This window comes from Sciurus vulgaris (genome assembly GCF_902686455.1).
Source record: "Sciurus vulgaris genome assembly, chromosome: 1".
NCBI classification, from domain to species: domain Eukaryota; kingdom Metazoa; phylum Chordata; class Mammalia; order Rodentia; family Sciuridae; genus Sciurus; species Sciurus vulgaris.
The window spans coordinates 186,509,422-186,529,484 of record NC_136461.1 but is presented as its reverse complement, the minus strand read 5'-3'; the positions used below and the strand labels follow the sequence as shown (position 1 = coordinate 186,529,484).

General features: G+C 31.6%; 1 protein-coding gene across 2 annotated transcripts in view; it reads left to right on the top strand.

Annotated features, from left to right (window-relative positions):
* CSMD3 (CUB and Sushi multiple domains 3) overlaps positions 1-20,063 on the top strand; it is a 1,211,679-nt gene that overhangs the window by 102,603 nt on the left and 1,089,013 nt on the right. The gene's annotated exons all lie outside the window — the stretch shown is intronic.

The window sequence follows — 20,063 nt, the reverse complement described above, 5'->3', positions numbered from 1 at the left end:
TCCAGACTAAATGAACTATCGACAAATGCATGTTGCACTACAAAGATCCTAATGAACTCAGGAAAGCAAAGTTTATATTTCTTTCTCACCATGAAGAAGCAAAGGAATAGATATATTTTGGACCTGCAAAATGACATGAGTAGCAAGGATGGAAATTTGAGGTTAGTCTGGAACATGACAGTGAACCGGTATGATTGATACATTTAAGAAAATGTCACTTGGACAATCATGCCATTCACCTTAAACCTAAAAGACATTTATCTGTACATCTGAAACTACAGTGAAAATGAAATGTGAAATAACTTGAAATATCAGCTCAAGTTTTGATATTTCTTTATTTTCCTTACCATATATATATATATATATATATATATGGACACTAAAGTATATAGCTATACTTACTTATATATATGGACACTATATATACTTTACATATGGACACTAAGTATATAGCTATACTTACAATTGTAGTTTTATTGTAAAGAATACAAATTAGGAACAATCAAGTAAAGAGATTCAGAGGGCAAAGTCCAGGAGGATCCTAAATGCATAGTTTCTGTTTCCTCTCCCTGTGGTAGGGGTAGATTACCTTCCTATCACATCAATGTGTTCATCAAGAAGGAAGCTCTCCTGAGCTTCTGTGTCAGAATTTTATGTGGAATTTCATTTTGTAGGTATAATTGGATAATTGGCTAAGTGATTAAACTTAGTCTCCCGCACTCTTCTCCCTAGAGGTGAGACTAGCTCAAAGACCCAACCCTCTACTCACACAGATGTTCTTTCTGGGGACTGACCCTTATCCTGAAGCTGTTCAGTGGTCCACTATGAATCACCCATTAGCATAAACATGGATGTTACCTAAGGGGCCTGTAAATAGCAGACTCTTGCATAATTTCGGGAAACTGACCCCATATTTTTAGATAGCCTTTCATAGATTTCTGTTATAACTTATCATACATGTTTATAATTATTTGTTTATGTGTGCTTCTACCACTAGATTTTCAAGTTCAGGTGTTAAAATACACCTCACCCATGCTCAATGAATGAAATTGCCTTGAACTGCTGAGTGCTCTGGGAGTTGTTTTTGCTTGGATGATTATTTCAGCTGATCATTGTTTTTGCTTGGATGATTATTTCAGCTGATTATTTCAGCGGATCATTATTTCAGCTGATTGATTCAGCTTATTTAGGTATAAGATTTTAGAATTAAAAATTAGATTACTCGAAGATGTGGAGAGATTTGTTGGTGTGCAAGGAATAAAGATAAACTTTATATTAGGTAGAGGGGAGTGAAGGGAGGGAAGGGGTATGGGAGTAGAAAAGATAGTAGAGTGAAACAGACATTATTACCTCATGTGTATATATGACTACATGATTGATGTGATCCTACAATATGTACAATCAGAAAAATGAGAAATTACACTTCCCTTATGTATGATTTATCAAAATGTATGAATGCATTCTACTATCATTTAACTAATTAGAACAAGTAAAAAATAATAAAATAAAAAATAAACTAATAATATAAATTTTTTTAAAAAGGACAATTTCTGCTGTCTTTGACATGATAGCTCATATTGAACAAATTCTTCCATCAAAATGATGGGGAGAATCAAAAGTTTTTAATAAAATGAAGCAAAAAGTGTTCTATTGTTAAAACTAAATTAAAATAAATACTGGAGGAAATTTTTCAAGCAGAAGAAAAATAAACCTGGATGTAAGGACTAAAATGACAAAAAAATAAATATGTAACCCAAATTTATATTGAGAAATCAAAACAATTATAGTATTTTGGGGTGTTTATAAAATATACATAAAATGGAAGTACACAGAAATTATAGCGCAAACATCAGGGATGGTATGAAGTTAAAATGCTCTAATATCCCTGCTTTGCTCAGGAGGTGATAAGTACGAATGTTTTATTTGACTAATAATCAAGGATGCATGATTCACTCCCTATAGTAAACACCAACAGAATATGAAACTAAAGTGGATATGTTTATTGATTTGTAGCTTTTGAACCATCCTTATATTTCTGGGATAAATCCTATTTGATATAGTTTTTTTTTTTTTTTTTTTTTTAATGTGTTAGAGAAAGAGGGTCTTAAATGCATAGTTTCTACTTTTTTTTCCCTGTGGAATAAGAGTAGATCTCCTTCCTATTGCATCAATGTGTTCATAAAGGAGGAAGCTCTCCTAAGCTTCAGCATCCAGACTTCTATGTGAAATTTCATTTTGTAGGTATAATTGATTGAATCATTGGGCATGTGATTAAACTCTATCTCCTGCTCTCTTCTTCTCCCTAGAGAACAAACAACCCTCAATGTGCTGAATTTGATTTACTATTATTTTAAGAATTTTTGCATCTCTGTTCATTGGCTATATTTAGTTGTCTATAATTTTACTTATTTTGTTGTTGTTGTCAGTGTGTCCTTATTCAGTTTGATATTAGGATAATGCTGGCATCATAGAATGAATTTAGAAGGTTCCCATCCCTCTTGATACTTTGGAATAGTTTGAGAAAATGACATCAATTCTCCTTTAAAACTTTGGGAAAATCTGCAGTGAAGTTGTCTGTTTCTAGGCTTTTATTTGTTGGAAAACTTTCTATTATTGATTCAATCTTGTTGCTCATTGTTGGTTGGTTCAAGTTTTGTATTTCTTTATGATTCAGTATTGGTAAGATGTATATGTGTATTTCCAGGAATCTGTCCATTTCTGCTATATTATCAATTTCGGGGGTATATACAGTTGTTGACACTAATCTCTGAGTCTTTGTACTTCTATAGTGTCAGTTGCAATGACCTCCTTTCCAATGCTGATTTTATTTATTTAGAGCTTTCCTATTTAATTCTTGCTTAGTCTAGCTAAAGTTTTATCAATTTCACTTATCTTTTCAGAAAACCTAGTCTTCATTTCATTGCTCTTTTTTTATTGTTTTTAAGTCTCTGTTTCATTTATTTCTGCTATTTCTTTCCTTCCAATAATTTGAGGTTTGGTTTCTACACATTTTTCTAGTTCTAGGAGTTGCACCATTAAGACATTTATTTGAAATCTTTCTAATTTTTTTTTGTTTGATGTAGGTGCTCATTGCTATAAACTTCCCTCTTCCTTTATTGCTTTGGCTACAACTCATAGGTTTTGGTAAGTTGTATTTTCATTTTTATTTGTTCCAAGAATATTTAAAAATTTTTCTTTTGATCCGTTGGTCATTCAAATAGTGTGGTTTAAATTTCCTTATTGTTGATTTCAAGTTTCATCCATGTGGTCAAAGAATGTACATGCTATGATTTAATTTTTTTTTTTTTTAATTATTGACATTTACTTTGTGGCCTATCCGAGAGGATGTTTCAGGTGTTGGTGAGAAGAATGGACATTTTGTGACTGTTGGATGAAATGTCCTATAAATGTCTGTTCGGTTCATTTGGTCTCCAGTATGAAGTTTATTGTTTTGTTTTGTTTTTTAACCTTGATCTTGACAAGCAGTAGAGTATCAAAGTCCCCAATTAAGACTGTATTGGAGTCTAATTCTCCTTTTGGATCTAATATTTGCTTTACATAGTTCGGTGCTCTCGTGTTGGATGCATACATATTTAAATTTGTTATTTCCTCTTGTTGAATTGATTCCTTTATCATTATACACTGTTCTTCTTTGAGGGGGGGGTTTCTTCAACAGATTTTGATGTAAAGTCTACTTTGTGTAATACAAGAGAGCTAGCTGCTACACCTTATTTTTGGTTTTTGTTTGCATGAAATGTATTTTCCATCCCTTCACTTATAGTCTGCATGTGTCTGTGTCTTTACTGGTGAAGTGAGGTTCTTATAGGTAGCATATCTTCAGGTTTAGTCTTTTTTTTTCCTTTTCAAATTCAGCTAGTCTATGTATTTTAATTTATTTATACTCGGTTATTAACCATAAGTAAAGATACACTATGTCATTCTATGAATGTTATTGGATTTAGTGTATCTTTTGTTCCATTCTTCTTCTCTTGTTCATCTTTATGGTTCAGTGATTTTTCTGTACTGATAGAATTTGATTCTCTTCACATCCTCTTTTGTCTATCTACTCTATGTGTCCACAGAGCTGGTGGGGACAGCACATCTGTCTCAGGAAAGTGGGATATCTAGATGGCTATATATAGCAAGAACCCAGGGTGGAGAAAGACCTAAGTGGGCAATGAAGTGGTATGGAAACCAGCAGCTCCCAAAGTGGCCTCAGGGCTATGAAGAACTCAGAGTTCTTCGGCAGGGCAGAATACAATTCAGGTAACTGTGACATGAGTAGGGACCTCTAAGGACTTCCTGCTTACTCTTTCCCTGTTAAATGATGTCTCTCTTTGTTCAGAGTTGATCTCAAGAGATGGAACAGTTGATGTTATGTGCTGAGTTTCCTTCTTTAAAAGGCAACCATATTCTCCATGATCTGCAATGCCTCTGCTACATTCCCACTACACTACAATGCTCTGTCTCAAACACTCCTTTGCAATAGCTATTTTGTTTTATTTTATATACCTGTTTTGGTCCTTTGTTGGGAAGGAAAGTGTGCCAAGAACAGTCATTTTTGTAATGTCACTTTCCTTGAAAGGAACCTTCCCACATAAAGAGAATTTGCAGGTGTAAATTTAGAAAAAAAAAAAAAAAACAAAAACTTATTTACTAAGATGAAAGGAAGAACTATGTAAAAATAGCATATTGCAGAGAAATTTCATGGTACAAATAAATAGGTTTTAGCTACGACCTAAAAGTTTATAATAAATAATTAAGTTTAAAAAGTCATCTGCTGAAAATGATGAGGTTAAAAATAGGATTTTGGAAGAATTCAAACTTTATATAGTCATCACTGTGATTAGTGATGCATCGCTTAAGTTATTATTTCTCCCATTTCCTCTTGCTCAGTATAAAAATTTTAGTTCACTTGAAAATAGCTTTATTTTTGCCTATATAGATATTTTCAGTAAAATGAAAATACACATTGGCTTCATCACCAATGAATTACCCATAAATTACATATTGCCAAGGAAGATACATTTACAAATGTAAGTCATGAATAAATACAAACACAAATATTAGTATTTTTAAGATTTCTACACATTGAATAATAGAGCAACATTAATAAACAAATTGACAATCCATTTTTCTGGAAGGAATATTTATGGTAAGATCAGAACCTCAAAATAGTTTCTTCAAGAGTAAAATTTAAAAAAAATAGAATGCACTAATAAAATTAAAAAAAACATAATGACATGTACACAGTTACTTATAGGAGACATTTTAAATTTGCATATTTAATAACTTTATTGACATGTCACTCAGATACAATTAATTTCTTTAAAGTATCCAATTCAGAAGTTTTTAGTATAGCCAGATTTGTGCAAATGCAGTTTATTTTCAGGACATCATCTCAAAGAAAAATCCTGTATCTTTCAGCAATCACATTCTATCCTATGTGGTCCCTTAGGTCTGTCTACTTTTAAGCAATCACTAATCATTTTCTGTCTCTATAAATTTGCCTGTTTTGGACAGTTCATATGACTGGAAGCATTAAATATATGTCATATTTTACTGACTAATATCACGAAATTCTTAAATCCATGCATTAAGACTTCATTTTTTTTCTTAAATAATATCCTTTTATGTCTATACCATATTTTGTTTACCCCCCATTAATTAATGGACATTTAATCTACTTCCATTTTGTGTCTATTACAAATAATGCTGCTATGAACATTCACATACAAGTGTTATGTGAATGTTTTCCTCTGTCTTAGGTGTAGGCCAAGGAATGGAATTTATAAAACATGCAGTACTCTATGTAAAATGTATTGGAATTTTAAAGGAATTGCCAAATTATTTTCCAAAATAGCTGTATCATTTTATACTTCTACTGGCAATTTATGATGTTTCTAATTTCTCTACATCCTTGACAACAATTGTGGCCATTCTAGTGTTTATGTAGTAGCAGCTATTAGTTTGTATTTCCCTGATAACTATTGATTTTAAGCATGTTTTGATATGCTTATTTGTATACATGTATCAGAAAATGCCTATTAAAATGCTTTTTATTTTTCATTTTGTTGTCTTTTTATTGTGGTTTTAAGGATTATTTATATACTCTGAATATAAGTGCTTTATCAGACATAAATTTCCAATGTTTCCTCCCATTCTGAAGGTTTTTCTTTCAATTTCTTCTTATTTTAAATTCTTAAATTTATCTTTTAATTTTTTACAGACTGCATTTTGATTCACTGTACAGAAATGGGGTACATCATTTCATTTCTATGGTTATACATGATGTAGATTCTTGTCATTTGTGTAATCATACATGTACATAGGCTAATGATGTCTGTCTCATTCCACCATTTTTTATTACAAATAAATATTCTATTTATTACATGTGAATTTTTTGAAATATTATATGTATATATTGTGGGAAAACTAAATCAAGTTAATTGACATATGTATTACATCACAGAACACTTAATATCTATGCTATTAGTATCTTCAAGGATATAACACATTGCTACTAAGTAGTCATCATGTTAAACCATAGATAATACTTAAAAGTATTCATCCCACATAATAGAAATTCTGTATCCTTCTGTCAACATCTACCCAACCACTTTCCCCCAGTTTTGCTTTCTTAATGATGAAATTCAATTTATCTGTTTTTTTCTTTTGTCATTGGTGCTTTCAGTGTCAGATGTAAGATATTACCTAACTCACGGTCAAGAAACTTTACTTTTATGTTACTCTTATGTATTTTCCTACCAGTTTAATATTTTTAACTGGTTTATTTAGGATTAAGAGTCATTTTGAATTAATTTTTATGTCTGATATGATACTGGTATCCAATGCTATTCTTTTGTATTTGGATATCTGATTGTTTCAGCCCCATATGCTGAACAAAATAAAATTTCCCTATGAAGTTTCTTTGTCATTCTTTTTAAAAGTCAGTGACCAGGCATCCTATTCCAGGAAGATGGAATAGACACACTTATCTCAATTTCTCATTATTAAGAACAACTAAAAACCCTGGGTGTTATATGAGAACTCACCATTGAAAAGTGGAAAAAAAAATGAAGGCAGACTGAATTTGGAGAACTTGAAAGAATTTTTTAGTAGTTCTCAGAATTTTCTTTTTGTTTCATATATCACAGTCTTGTAGTTAAAGAAACAAGTAACTTGGAAACAATAATAATTTTAAAATGTACCAATGAATGCTGCTTTCTGGGCCCCAAAGGAGCAAGAAAAGGGCAACACAGAAAGAAAACTTTTAGTTATTAAGTTTTGTATTTCAGTCACACATGACAGAAAAATGTGGCTTCCATCCTTATTCACGACTTTGCAAACTGAGTGGCAGTCTATATTTTCATGTTTATCAGGTTACAAAGAGGTACTCCAACACTCACAACATGGCAGTGTTTGAAAGAACTGGGGTATTTATCTCTGGTGGACCCTCCACAGCCCTCTGTCAGTGTAAACATGGTGGGAACCCTGCATTTTACATACCCTACTGGCAAGAACAAGGTACTTTTCTGTTTCTTGCTAGAGTGGTATCTGAAGGTGTTAGTGTAGGGTAAGAGGATCACTATCCCAATTACAGTATTGATACTTCCTTGGTTATTAGTGGAAACTACGGAAGGAACATGAATTTCTCCCTTAACCTGAGAGTAATAAGGCAGCCCCATCCCACCCCGATTCTTCCACTAGGTAGTCTCAAAAATATATACATAAAATGAAAATTAAAATCCAGAGTCTCACAGCATAATATAAAAATGTCAAGGTGCAATAAAAATCATGTGTTATACCTAGGACAGCAAGATTTCAAACTGAGCGAAAAAGACAATCACCAGATACAAATTTTTAAATTTTCTAACATTATTTTAAAGCAGACTCAAGGAACAAATACATGTAAATCAAAATTTTCAGTAAGTCAGGCAACAGCAAAGAAATTAAAGCTCTCATCAAAGAAATGAAGATCTCAATGAATGTGCTCAGCAGTAGAATGGAGGAAACAGACAAAACAATGGAAGGAGTGAAGATAGAAATTACTCAATCTAAACAACAGGGAGAAAATAAACAGTAACAATGACTAACATTAAGAACCTTTAGGACTAAACAAAGTAACTAGCATTCTTGTCTTGAAGTCAGGAAAGAAGAAAGAGAGCAGAGCTGAAGAGGTACTCAAAGAAATAAAGAAAAAACCTTTAGTAAATTTCTCAAGAGACAAACCTACTGATTTGAAAAGCTGAGTAAACTTCAAACAACATAAACACTAAGAATTCAAGCCATGCACATCATCATAATTAAATTGAAAACTAAAGACAAAAAAAAAAAAAAAAAAAAAAGGACAGAGAGGGAGAGAGAGAGATCTCGCCATCAGCAAAATGAAAAGGATGGCTTCCCTATAAGCAAAAATTAGCAAGGATCTAGAACTCAACAACCCCATCAATCAATAGGATATACAGTTAACATTTAACATTTATAGAATATTGTATTCACAACATTGTAGTAACATTACTTTCAAGTTTCAAGAAACATATACAAGTTGGACCATATCCTGGGTAATAAAATTTATACAAATTTCAAAGAATTAATGATATAGAAGGTATTCTTTGATTCCAATGATACTAAGCTAAAAATCAGTAACAGAAAGTTAAGAGAGAAATCACATACTTGGAAACAGAACAACTCACTTCTGTATTAACCATCGGTCAAAAAGGAAGTTTCAAATGAAATTTTAAAAATGTAATAATTTGAATGAAAATGAAAATTCAACATATCCAAATGAGAAAGACACAGCTAAAGCAATAAGAGATATGTTTTGTAGAACTAAATGCATGAATGCCAGTACCAATGTTAAGAATGAAAAAGGAGATATTACAATCTTACATACATGGAAGATATAAGAAAGGCATATTATTAACACCTCTATAGACATTAATTTGACATCTTAGGTAAAATGTACCTACTTATAAAAAATCCACAATTTCTCTGATATACAATACTATTGTGCATATTCCTGTAACTTTTAAGGAATTAGAATTCACAAATGCAAACTCAAAAAAACATAAGTAAATAAAAAGAAAGAAAAGAATAAAGAAAACCCAGGCCTAGTTTGTTTCCCTGGATAATCTCATCAAACATTTAAGCATATTAGCACCAATTATTTAACACCAGAAGAGTAGGAAAACTTCACAGTTCACTTTATGAGGAAGGCAAACAAATATACCAGTGATACTAAAACAAACACACTACATAAAACTATATATCAATAATCTAAATGAATATAAATGCAAAATCTATTAACCCCTTTTATATATCAGCAATATATAAATAGTAGTTGTATATTATGATCAATTAACATTTACTGCAAAAATGAGGAGTGGTTCTATATTTAAAAAATAATCAATTCATCATATTGAGAGACTAAAAAGAAAAAAATTACAATTCTAATACAAGAAAATAATATAAAAACAGTACAGATGAAGGGGGATAAAACCAACTCTTCCTATTGCAGTTGTTATAATTGGCGATTGTGTAAATCAGTTTTCTGTTACAATATCAAAATATCTTAAATAATTAACTTATGAGAAAAAAGCTTATTTAGCTCACAGTTCTGGAGATTCTAGCCCAAGGTCAGGTGAAACCATAGTGTTGGATCTCTAATATGGATGCTTAATGTCAAGCACGGGAAAGACATGGCAGAGCAAACTGCCTACTTCATGACTCAGGAAGCAAAAGAAGAGGAAAAAGTCAGTGTCCCAAAAGTCCCTTCAAGGGGTTGTTGTCAGTGACCTAAAATACTCCCCCTAGACCCTACAACCTGAAGGTTCCATCATCTCCCAAAAGTACCCTGGGGACTAAACTTTAACACATAGTCTCTTGGGGAGCCTTCAACCACAAAACTGTAGAAGCTATGTAGAAAGTCCTATAGATTTGCAAACAGACTAATAAATTTAATAAGTGAGCCTAGTTATATCATGAATACAAAATAAACATTAAAACTACAATTATTAATATATAATAATGATGAACATCAGTGCATTTAAATTAAAATTACAATATCAATTATAGTTATTAGAAATATGAAATATTTAGATTTTAGTCTAATAAGCATGTCCATGATTTCTATTCTGAAAAAATATACAAATATGATAGATAACAAAGAATATGTTAATAAACAGAAACATACAGTGTTTATGGTCTAGTAGTATCAAAAGAGTAAATGAATCAATTCTCTCCAAACTAATATATGTTTAATGCTATTCTTACCAAAAATCTCAGCAAGGTACATAGACATAGACAAGATTATTCTAAAAATGTTTTGAATGCAAATGAACCAAAATAGCTAAATAATTTTGAAAAGTAAAAATGACATGGGAAGATTTAGTATACTTGATATCAAAACCTGTCATATAGCTACACTAATCAAGACTATGGGGCACTGACAAAGGAGTAAACATATATACCAGTGGAACTGAATAAAGAACCCAGAGACAAACTTTTAAAAAGGACAAGCTGGGTATAAGATTCTTGGTTGGCATCCATTTTCTTTCAGGGCTTGAAAAATGTTGTTCCAGGACCTTCTAGCTTTTAGGGTCTGGATTGAAAATACAGCACCCCTTCATGCTCAAAACACTAGAAAAAATAGGGATAGTGGGAACATTCCTTAACATTGTAAAGGCCATTTATGCTAAGCCCATGGCTAATATCATTCTAAATGGTGAAAAACTGAAAGCATTCCCCCTAAAAACTGGAACAAGGCAGGGATGCCCTCTTTCACCACTTCTATTCAACATCGTTCTTGAGACTCTGGCCAGAGCAATTAGACAAACCAAAGAAATAAAAGGGATACGAGTTGGAAAAGAAGAACTCAAACTATCCCTGTTCGCTGATGACATGATTATATGTTTAGAGGAACCTGGAAATTCCACCAGAAAGCTCTTAGAACTCATAAGTGATTTCAGTAAAGTAGCAGGTTACAAGATCAATGCCCATAAATCCAACGCATTTTTATACATAAGTGATGAATCTTCAGAAAGAGAAATTAGGAAAACTACCCCATTCACAATAGCCTCGAAAAAAATAAAATACTTGGGAATCAATCTCACAAAAGAGGTGAAAGACCTCTACAATGAGAACTATACAACACTAAAGAAAGAAATTAAAGAACACCTTAGAAGATGGAAAGATCTTCCATGTTCTTGGATAGGAAGAATTAATATTGTCAAAATGGCCATACTACCTAAAGTGCTATACAAATTCAATGCAATTCCAATTAAAATCCCAATTGTGTACCTTACAGAAATAGAGCAAGCAATTATGAAATTCATCTGGAAGAATAAGAAACCCAGAATAGCTAAAGCAATCCTTCGCAGGAAGAGTGAAACAGGGGGTATTGCAATACCAGATCTTCAACTCTACTACAAAGCAATAGTAACAAAAACGGCATGGTATTGGTACCAAAATAGAAAGGTAGATCAATGGTACAGAATAGAGGACACGGACACAAACCCAAATAAATACAATTTTCTTATACTAGACAAAGGGGCCAAAAATATGCAATGGAGAAAAGATAGCCTCTTCAACAAATGGTGCTGGGAGAATTGGAAATCCATATGCAACAGAATGAAACTAAACCCCTATCTCTCACCATGCACGAAACTAAACTCAAAATGGATTAAGGACCTCGGAATCAGACCAGAGACCCTGCAGATTACAGAAGAAAAAGTAGGTCCAAATCTTCACCTTGTTGGTCTAGGACCAGACTTCCTTAACAGGACTCCCATAGCACAAGAAATAAAAGCTAGAATCCACCACTGGGATAGATTCAAACTAAAAAGCTTTCTCTCAGCAAAGGAAACTATCAGCAATGCGAAGAAAGAGCCTACAGAGTGGGAGAATATCGTTGCCAATCATACTTCAGATAGAGCACTAATCTCCAGAATCTATAAAGAACTCAAAAAACTCTACTCCAAGAATTCAAATAGTCCAGTCAACAAATGGGCTAAGGAAATGAATAGACACTTCACAGAAGAAGATCTACAAGCAATCAACAAACATATGGAAAAATGTTCAACATCTCTAGTAATAAGAGAAATGCAAATCAAAACCACCCTAAGATTCCATCTCACCCCAATTAGAATGGCGATTATCAAGAATATGAGCAACAACAGGTGTTGGCGAGGATGTGGGGAGAAAGGTACACTCATACACTGCTGGTGGGGCTGCAAATTAGTGCAGCCACTCTGGAAAGCAGTGTGGAGATTCCTTAGAAAACTTGGAATGGAACCACCATTTGACCCAGCTATCCCACTCCTTGGCCTATACCCAAAGGACTTAAAATCTGCATACTACAGAGATACAGCCACATCAATGTTCATAGCTGCTCAATTCACAATAGCCAGACTGTGGAACCAACCTAGATGCCCTTCAATTGATGAGTGGATAAAGAAACTGTGGTATATATATATACAATGGAATATTACTCAGCCATAAAGAATGATAAAATTATGACATTTGCAGGCAAATGGATGAAATTGGAGAATATCATGCTAAGTGAGATAGGCCGATCTCAAAAAGCCAAAGGACGAATGATATCGCTGATAAGTGGAGGATGACACATAATGGGGGGGAGGGAAGGGTTAGAGTTAGGGTTAGGGAGGGGGGCAAGTATGGAGGAAGGAACTACTGTATAGAGGGTAAAGAGGGGTGGGAGGGGTGGGGGGAAGGGAAAAATAACAGAATGAATCAAACAACATTGCTCTATGTAAATTTATGATTACACAAATGGTATGCCTTTACGCCATGTACAAACAGAGAAACAACATGTATCCCATTTGTTTACAATAAAAATAAATAAATAAATAAAATAAAAATTTTAAGTGAAAAAAAAAAAAAGGACAAGCTGATTTCAACAAAGGTACAAAACATTTGAAGGCAAGACATATTTTTAGGCAAATGGGGCTGGATCAGTTGCCACATGCACAGGCAAGAAAATAATGTTGAACTAGTTCTGATTCAAAAATTAACTAAACATGAATCATAACTTAATTGTAAAATAAAAAACTATTAAGATTAGAGAAATATAAATAGGAGAAAACCCTAAATGTATTAGGACTAAGCAAAGACTTCTTAGCCATTATACCAAAGAATGATCCATAAATGGAAAAAAAATGATAAATGGAATTCATCCAAAGCAAAAATTTTGCCATGTCATATACTCTGCTAGAAAGATGAAAAGATAAGTCTTCATGGAAAACTATTTGGAAGTAACATATTGGATTAAAATCTAGTACAAAGAATACATGAAATTTCTCAAAATTCAACAGAAGCAAAATAATTCAATTACAAAATGGGCAAGTTACTTTTCAGTGACAAATGTATATTTACAATTATCTCAAAATAAGTTTTCTTTGAAAAAAAGGAACAAAGACATTACTTCCCTTCAGATTCCCCCATTCTTCAATCAAGTATGTATGCATGTAAGACTTTATTTCTATATTTGAAATACTATTCACTTAAGGTTTATTTAATCTTTATGCCAGTAGTATGCTGTGTTAATTGCTGCTGCTTCAAAATATATTTCAAAGTAGGATGTGGGAATCATAAACTATTTTTAATTGTTGAGTCATTCTGGGTTCTTTGAATTGTAATACAAATTTTAGCTAGCATCTTGTCAATTTCAGAAAAAATCCATTTGTGATATTGTTAATGATGGTTTAGAATAGGTGGATTAGTTTTGGGTGTATGTGCCATGTTAAAAATGTTTTCCTCCAATCTATAATGATGGGATTTCAATTATTTCATGTCTTTTATTTATTTGGGTCTTTAGTATTTTTGAACAGTGTTGTACAGTTTTGAGTATGTGAGTTTTACATCTTTGTCATTAAATGTATACATAGATATCATTGTATTCCATTGTAAATTAAATTGTTCTCCTAATTTAAACTTTTTTCTCTTCTAGTTTATAGAAATACAATGAATTATTGTTTATTGGTATTACACTTTGCAACCTTGCTGAATTTTTAATCCATTCTAATAGTTTTTCATATTTTCCTTAGGAATTTCTGTGCAGACTATCATGCTATCTGTATGACTGCATTTCACAATTTCTTTCTTGATTAATTGTCTTGGCTAGAATCTCAACTACAAACTTGAATAGAGATAGCCAGAATGCATTTCCTTGTCTTTTTCCTGAACTTAGAAATGAACTAGTCAGCATTTTACCATCAAGTTTGATGTTAGTCATCATTTTAATAAGTTGTTCTTTATCAGGTTGAAGAGATACTTCTATTATTAATTTAATTTTTATGTTTCATAAAAAGAAGCATATTGTACTTTTTTAGAATATATCGTGTTTATTCCATCAATATGATATTTTACATTAATTTATTAGAGAATGCTAATATACTTTTGCATTCTTTGGATAAGTTCCATTTGCTTACTGTGTGTAATTATACGTTGCTGAATTCAGTGTTTTGTGTTTCATTGAAAGCATCTGTATAGTTACAAGTGATACAGATATTAATTAGTTGGTAGATTTCTTATCTTGGGATGTCTTTGTCTTTTATTTAGTATCAAAGTAATTCTAATTTCAGAAAATGATTTGGGAAGTTTTCTGTCCTCTTGCATTTTGTAGAAGTTTACAAAAAAAAAAAAAAAAAAAAAAACACTGTCATTAATTCTTTAAATGTTTGGTTAGAACATACCAGTGACTATATTTTTGATCTAGAATTTTCTTAGATATTTTTTATTACATTCAATTTCTTTGCTTGTTATAGATCTATTCAGATTTTCTATGTCTTCCTTAGTAAATTATGGCAGTGTGAGTCATTTGATTAAAGATCTATTTATTTTGTTCATAGCATTATGGCCTTTGATATAAGATGGGTATTGATTAATAATCAGTATAATATAAGATGGGTATTGATTTCCCTTCATTTTCTCCTGACTTTAGTACAGTGTCTTTTCTTTTTTCTCTTGATCAGCCTAGATAAAGGTTTATGAATTTGTCGATCTTGTCAAAGATCCAACATTTGGTGCTGCTGATTTTATCTATTATCTATTACCTCTTCTATTTCATTTCTCTATGTTTTTAACTTTGTGATGTCATTTTGATTCCTGATTCAATTACTTTTCTTTTTCTAGTGCCTTAAGTTAGAAGCTTACTTATTTTTTTTTTAGTATTGGTGCTTACTATTATGTATTTACCTCTAAGCATTGCATTAGGTACTCATATGCTTTGGCCTTTGATGTCATTTTTATGATATTAGCATAACCATTATGACTCAATTTTCATAATCAGTTGCATATTATATATATTTTTCCTTAATTTTTCTTGCAACTTTTTCTGTTTCTTCATAACTTCTGTTTCTTCATCACTAAAGTGTCTCTGAATTTTTTGATCCACCTGCTGATATCTGTCTTTTAACCCCAATGTCTTTTCTCTGTCTATTTGATGTCATAGCTGATAAGGTAGAGTATATACATGCTATTTTGCTGTTTGCTTTCTATATGCTTTACACATTTATTCCTCTATCACTTGATTCCTGCCTTCTTGATGTTGCTACGTACTATTCAGTATACAGCTTTATTTATTTTTTGGCAATTTTTAATATATTTTAAAGATATTCTTCACTCATAGTGAGATATTAACAACCAGTATCTAACTTCAAATTTCTAGTTGATTACTAGCTTAATTTCTATAATATTCAGAACATATTTGCTCTGGATATACCTCCATATTGTCCCTTTTCAATAATATTAATATCACACAAAATCAAACTCTTTATTATAAGATGTTCAACACAGTCTTATAAGGATTGTTTTGTAACTTAAAAATGTACTTAGAAAAAATAAGTTACTAATATACACTTACACTTCCTTTGTTTATCTACAGTTATCCCACTGTGCTCATTATTTCTTCATATGGATTTGAATTACTGCCTAATGTCTTTTTATTTTAGCCAAAAAATCTCATTCGAATTTTTCTTTTAAGACAGTCTGATAGTGATACATATTTGCAGGTTTTATTTTTCCAAAATTGTCATATTTCCCCTTTATTTTTGAAAATCCTTTATATAGATTTTCTTGTTAAATTTTAATTTTTTTCAGTCCTTTAAACTGATAATTTCATGCTTTAATGTCTCAACAATTTCTGATGAGAAATCCTCTATCAATCTTACTATGATTCTTTTATATGATGAATCATATTTTCCTGTTGTTGCTTTCAATATTTTCTCTTTCTTTCAACAATTTGTGACAATATCAGTATAGATCTCTACTTGGAATGCATTGATTTTCCTGGACGCGGAGAATGATATTTTAAATTTGCATTTTGGAAGAATTCAGCTACTGTTTTCAAAATGTTCTTGATTGCCTCTTCTTTCCTCTTCTTCTGGGACTTTGTTAGGCATATATTGGTACACATAATGATGTCCGTAATGTCTCTGAGACCCTGCTCATTTATCTTCACTCTTTTATCCTTGTGACTCTCAGAAAGGATTGTTAATCTCAGTTGACATAGCTTTCTGTTCAGTGATTGTTCCTTTGACATTCAAACCTGTTTTTGAATGCCCATAGTGAATTTTTTATTTCAAGTACTATAATTTCCAACAATTTCTAATTGTTTTAAAATAATTTCTTTATCGATATTTTTCATTGTGAGACACCATTCTTATACTTTCAACTAACTCTTAGTCATGATTTTCTTTGTTCTTTAAACATATTTATTATAAATAACCTAAAGCCACTGTCTGAGCTTCTTCAAGTACAGTTTCTGTTCCCTGATTTTTTTTTTTTTTTTTTTTTTTACTTGTACATGAGCCATACTTTATGGTTTCTTAGCACATCAGAGCTTTTTTTGAAAATATGTATTTTTTAAATACTAGACTTTATCACCTGGCAAAATCATATCCCCTCTCATCCAGGTTTTGTTGCTGTGCATGTATTTTGTTTTGCTATTTGTTCATGCATTGACACTTTTAGGAAATTCTGTAAAGCCTATAGCACTTCTACTATGACTACTCAAGTATTTTCTCAGTTTGTGATCAGCCTATTATAGACCAGATATTTTCTCAAATGTCCTGAACCAGCACATCTTCATCCCTTTCCAAGGGAGTTCTAAGTGTTCATGTCCATATTCAACATTAGAAAGTTTACAAATCTGTCTTAGCTCCTTCTTCAGGAAGGAGCTCAAATAATTGATAGATCTCTTGGGACCCTGTCTGGTCTCTTCTCAATATGCACACATGTCTACACAAACACATATCCTCAGAAGTATGTTAGAGCTTTTTAAAATCTGCTATGGCATCGCTTTCTCCAGATCTTCTTTTTAAGTTTTGACATGGTTCTCATTTGTTCTAACTTACCTGCTTCAGGCAGTCGCAATGTTAAACGATGTTTTTTTTGACAAATCTTCTGGGAATAGGGCTTTAACCATGGGGTGACTTCCATTTTAGGCCGTATAACAACATCTGTGAATAGTTTTCCCAGTAGCAGCAAGATAGTCTAAATTGTGACAACTTGGTGGGTGAGAAAGGAATTTGTTAAGGAGCGCTGAACCTGGTTCACCCTCCACTTGCTCTAATACTGTTATTTTTCACAGTTACCATGGATGCAAGGCTGCTAGTTTTCAAGCTAACTACTGGGAAGACAAGCAGGCTTGTAGTTTGAGTTACTATGCCACATATCTGATGATGTTAGTGAGGTCAGCATTTTCTTTATTCTGAATTTATTCTCATAATAAAAGAAAATATATTAATACATTCTTCAGAAGAGCAATATGCCATTTGCCTAATTAAAATTAAATGAATTCATAGAAAATACTATCTACATAAATTATCCTTAGAAAATTTTACATTTTTAAGGTTTGTTTCATTTTTTTTTTTTTTTTTTTAATAGGGAATTCAGTGTTACTTCGAGTTTTGGAAGCTATTCAATTTTTTTTTTTTTTTTTTTTTTTTGACAATTCATTATAGTCTCTCTCAAACTGCCAAACTTAGGTACAACCTAAGGAAATAATTTCTACTTTTTTGAGGTTTATTTGTATTTCTACCATTAATGAGATCATTTTAATAAGTTCCTCCTAGATTTTTCATAAAATATGTAAGGGTAAACTGACTCAAATATTAAAAGCTTTGTTGGCAAAAAGCTTGAAATGTCATGGCCATAAATTTGGAATGAATTTTAAACATTACAAAATTAATGGTCTGAAGTCTGTAGACTTTATTTCCTCTGGGGATAAGGGTCTGAAATCACAGATTCAGCAGAACTCAGTAACATAAATGTGTGCAGTAGAGTTTATTTAATAGCACAAGATAATTTGAATAAGATAATAATTCAGAGAGAGATCCAAAGGAGGAGACATACACTAATAAGTTTAATAGATAAAACTCATACATGTTTCATCAGCTATAAAATATACAGTGTAAGCATATGTGATCTAACAAGCTTATTGAGAAGATTAAGTTAGACAACATATGTTCCTGGAAAATAGAAATCTCAGTAAATGGATATTTTAGTGGAAGTTTTGAGTGTTTTATGTTTCTTTCTTTGTGGATGTTATGGTGAAGAGCACCAGAAAAACAAATAATGGAAATCAGATTTTTCCTTTAGAATTAAACCAATAAATGAACACATTTTTGATAAAAGTAGAACTAAGGGCTTCCCATAAAGGCAGAATAGCATCTGGGTCAGCAGCATTTATGATCAAACAAATCTTATGAACATATCTTAAAAAAAAAAAAGAATTGTCAGAAAGAAAGGTATTTAAGTTTTATACCAAAAAAAAAAAAAAAAAAAAAAGAAGAAGAAAAGAAAAAAAGAAAGAAAAGAAATTGGAGTATAAGAAATGAACATTAGCATTATTCATCATAGTATTAACCCAATAAGTAAATGTACTCTGGAGGTAAACATAAAAAACTAGCAAATTAGATACTATATTAAACATTTGAAAGATAAACATGCCTCATATGCTAAATAGATGTTTTAATTCATTTCTCTAAATTAATTACAAATATCTTATGATTTAATACATATTCTTACCTTTGCTAGATAGAAAAAACTATGCTAGTAGAAAGAAATACTGGCTCTGTACTTGTTCCCCTCAATCTCTATGAAATTACCTATTGTAAGTCTACTTCTGATGGACAGACTCCTTATCTGTGTTGCTTATTCAATTCTCTGATAATATGAAACTAAGATTTAGACTCCAGATTATGGAATATTCACTTAGGAAATCTCTGGGACCAGAAGAACATTTTCGGAGACAGCAAATGTAGCTTAGGCTCTAAACAAATCTCTGTGGCACATCTTCTAATGCTTTCTCTCTTAGGATTGCACATAAAACTCTTTCCCACCTTACAACTCTTCAACATCAGAGAGCTACGGGATGAGCAAGATACTGAGAGATGAGTTTGAAACTGACTAACTCTTACTAACTAGAAGGTTTTATGTTCATCATATGTATTGGGAAAAAAACAGATTTGTTAAAGAAATCAAGAGAAAAGTGATCTGAGATGTCCCTTGGAAAAACATACATAAATGTCACAAAGTAAAAGTAGGCTATCTCATAACTTAGTGAGATCCTATCGCAATATCTCAAAATTTAAAAAAGGGTCAGAAATGTAGCTCAATGATAATGTGCCCTGAATTCAATCCCTTGTACAAAAAATAAAAATAAAAAATTATATACCTATATTGTATGTATTTATATATGTAGAGAGAGAATACATTTACATACTACATATATTATATATGTATTATATATTTGTTGTGACTTCATTTATGTTAATTGTTAATTTATGAATAATGCAAGCAAGATTTTTTAAAACCTTAGGCAAAATATATGCTAGTCCTTTAGTGAATTGAAACTTACATTGAACCTGATCCTAAAAGAAACTAAGTCAGATTGAGATTTTTAATTTAATTTTGGGCTTCAAATAGACTGATCTAGCTATACTACTTGGATAATCAAGTAGTTAATTGTTTATATTTTTGGTAGTAGTAAAAGAAAATAATTTGAATGACAATTGAATATGTGATACATTTGAATCTTT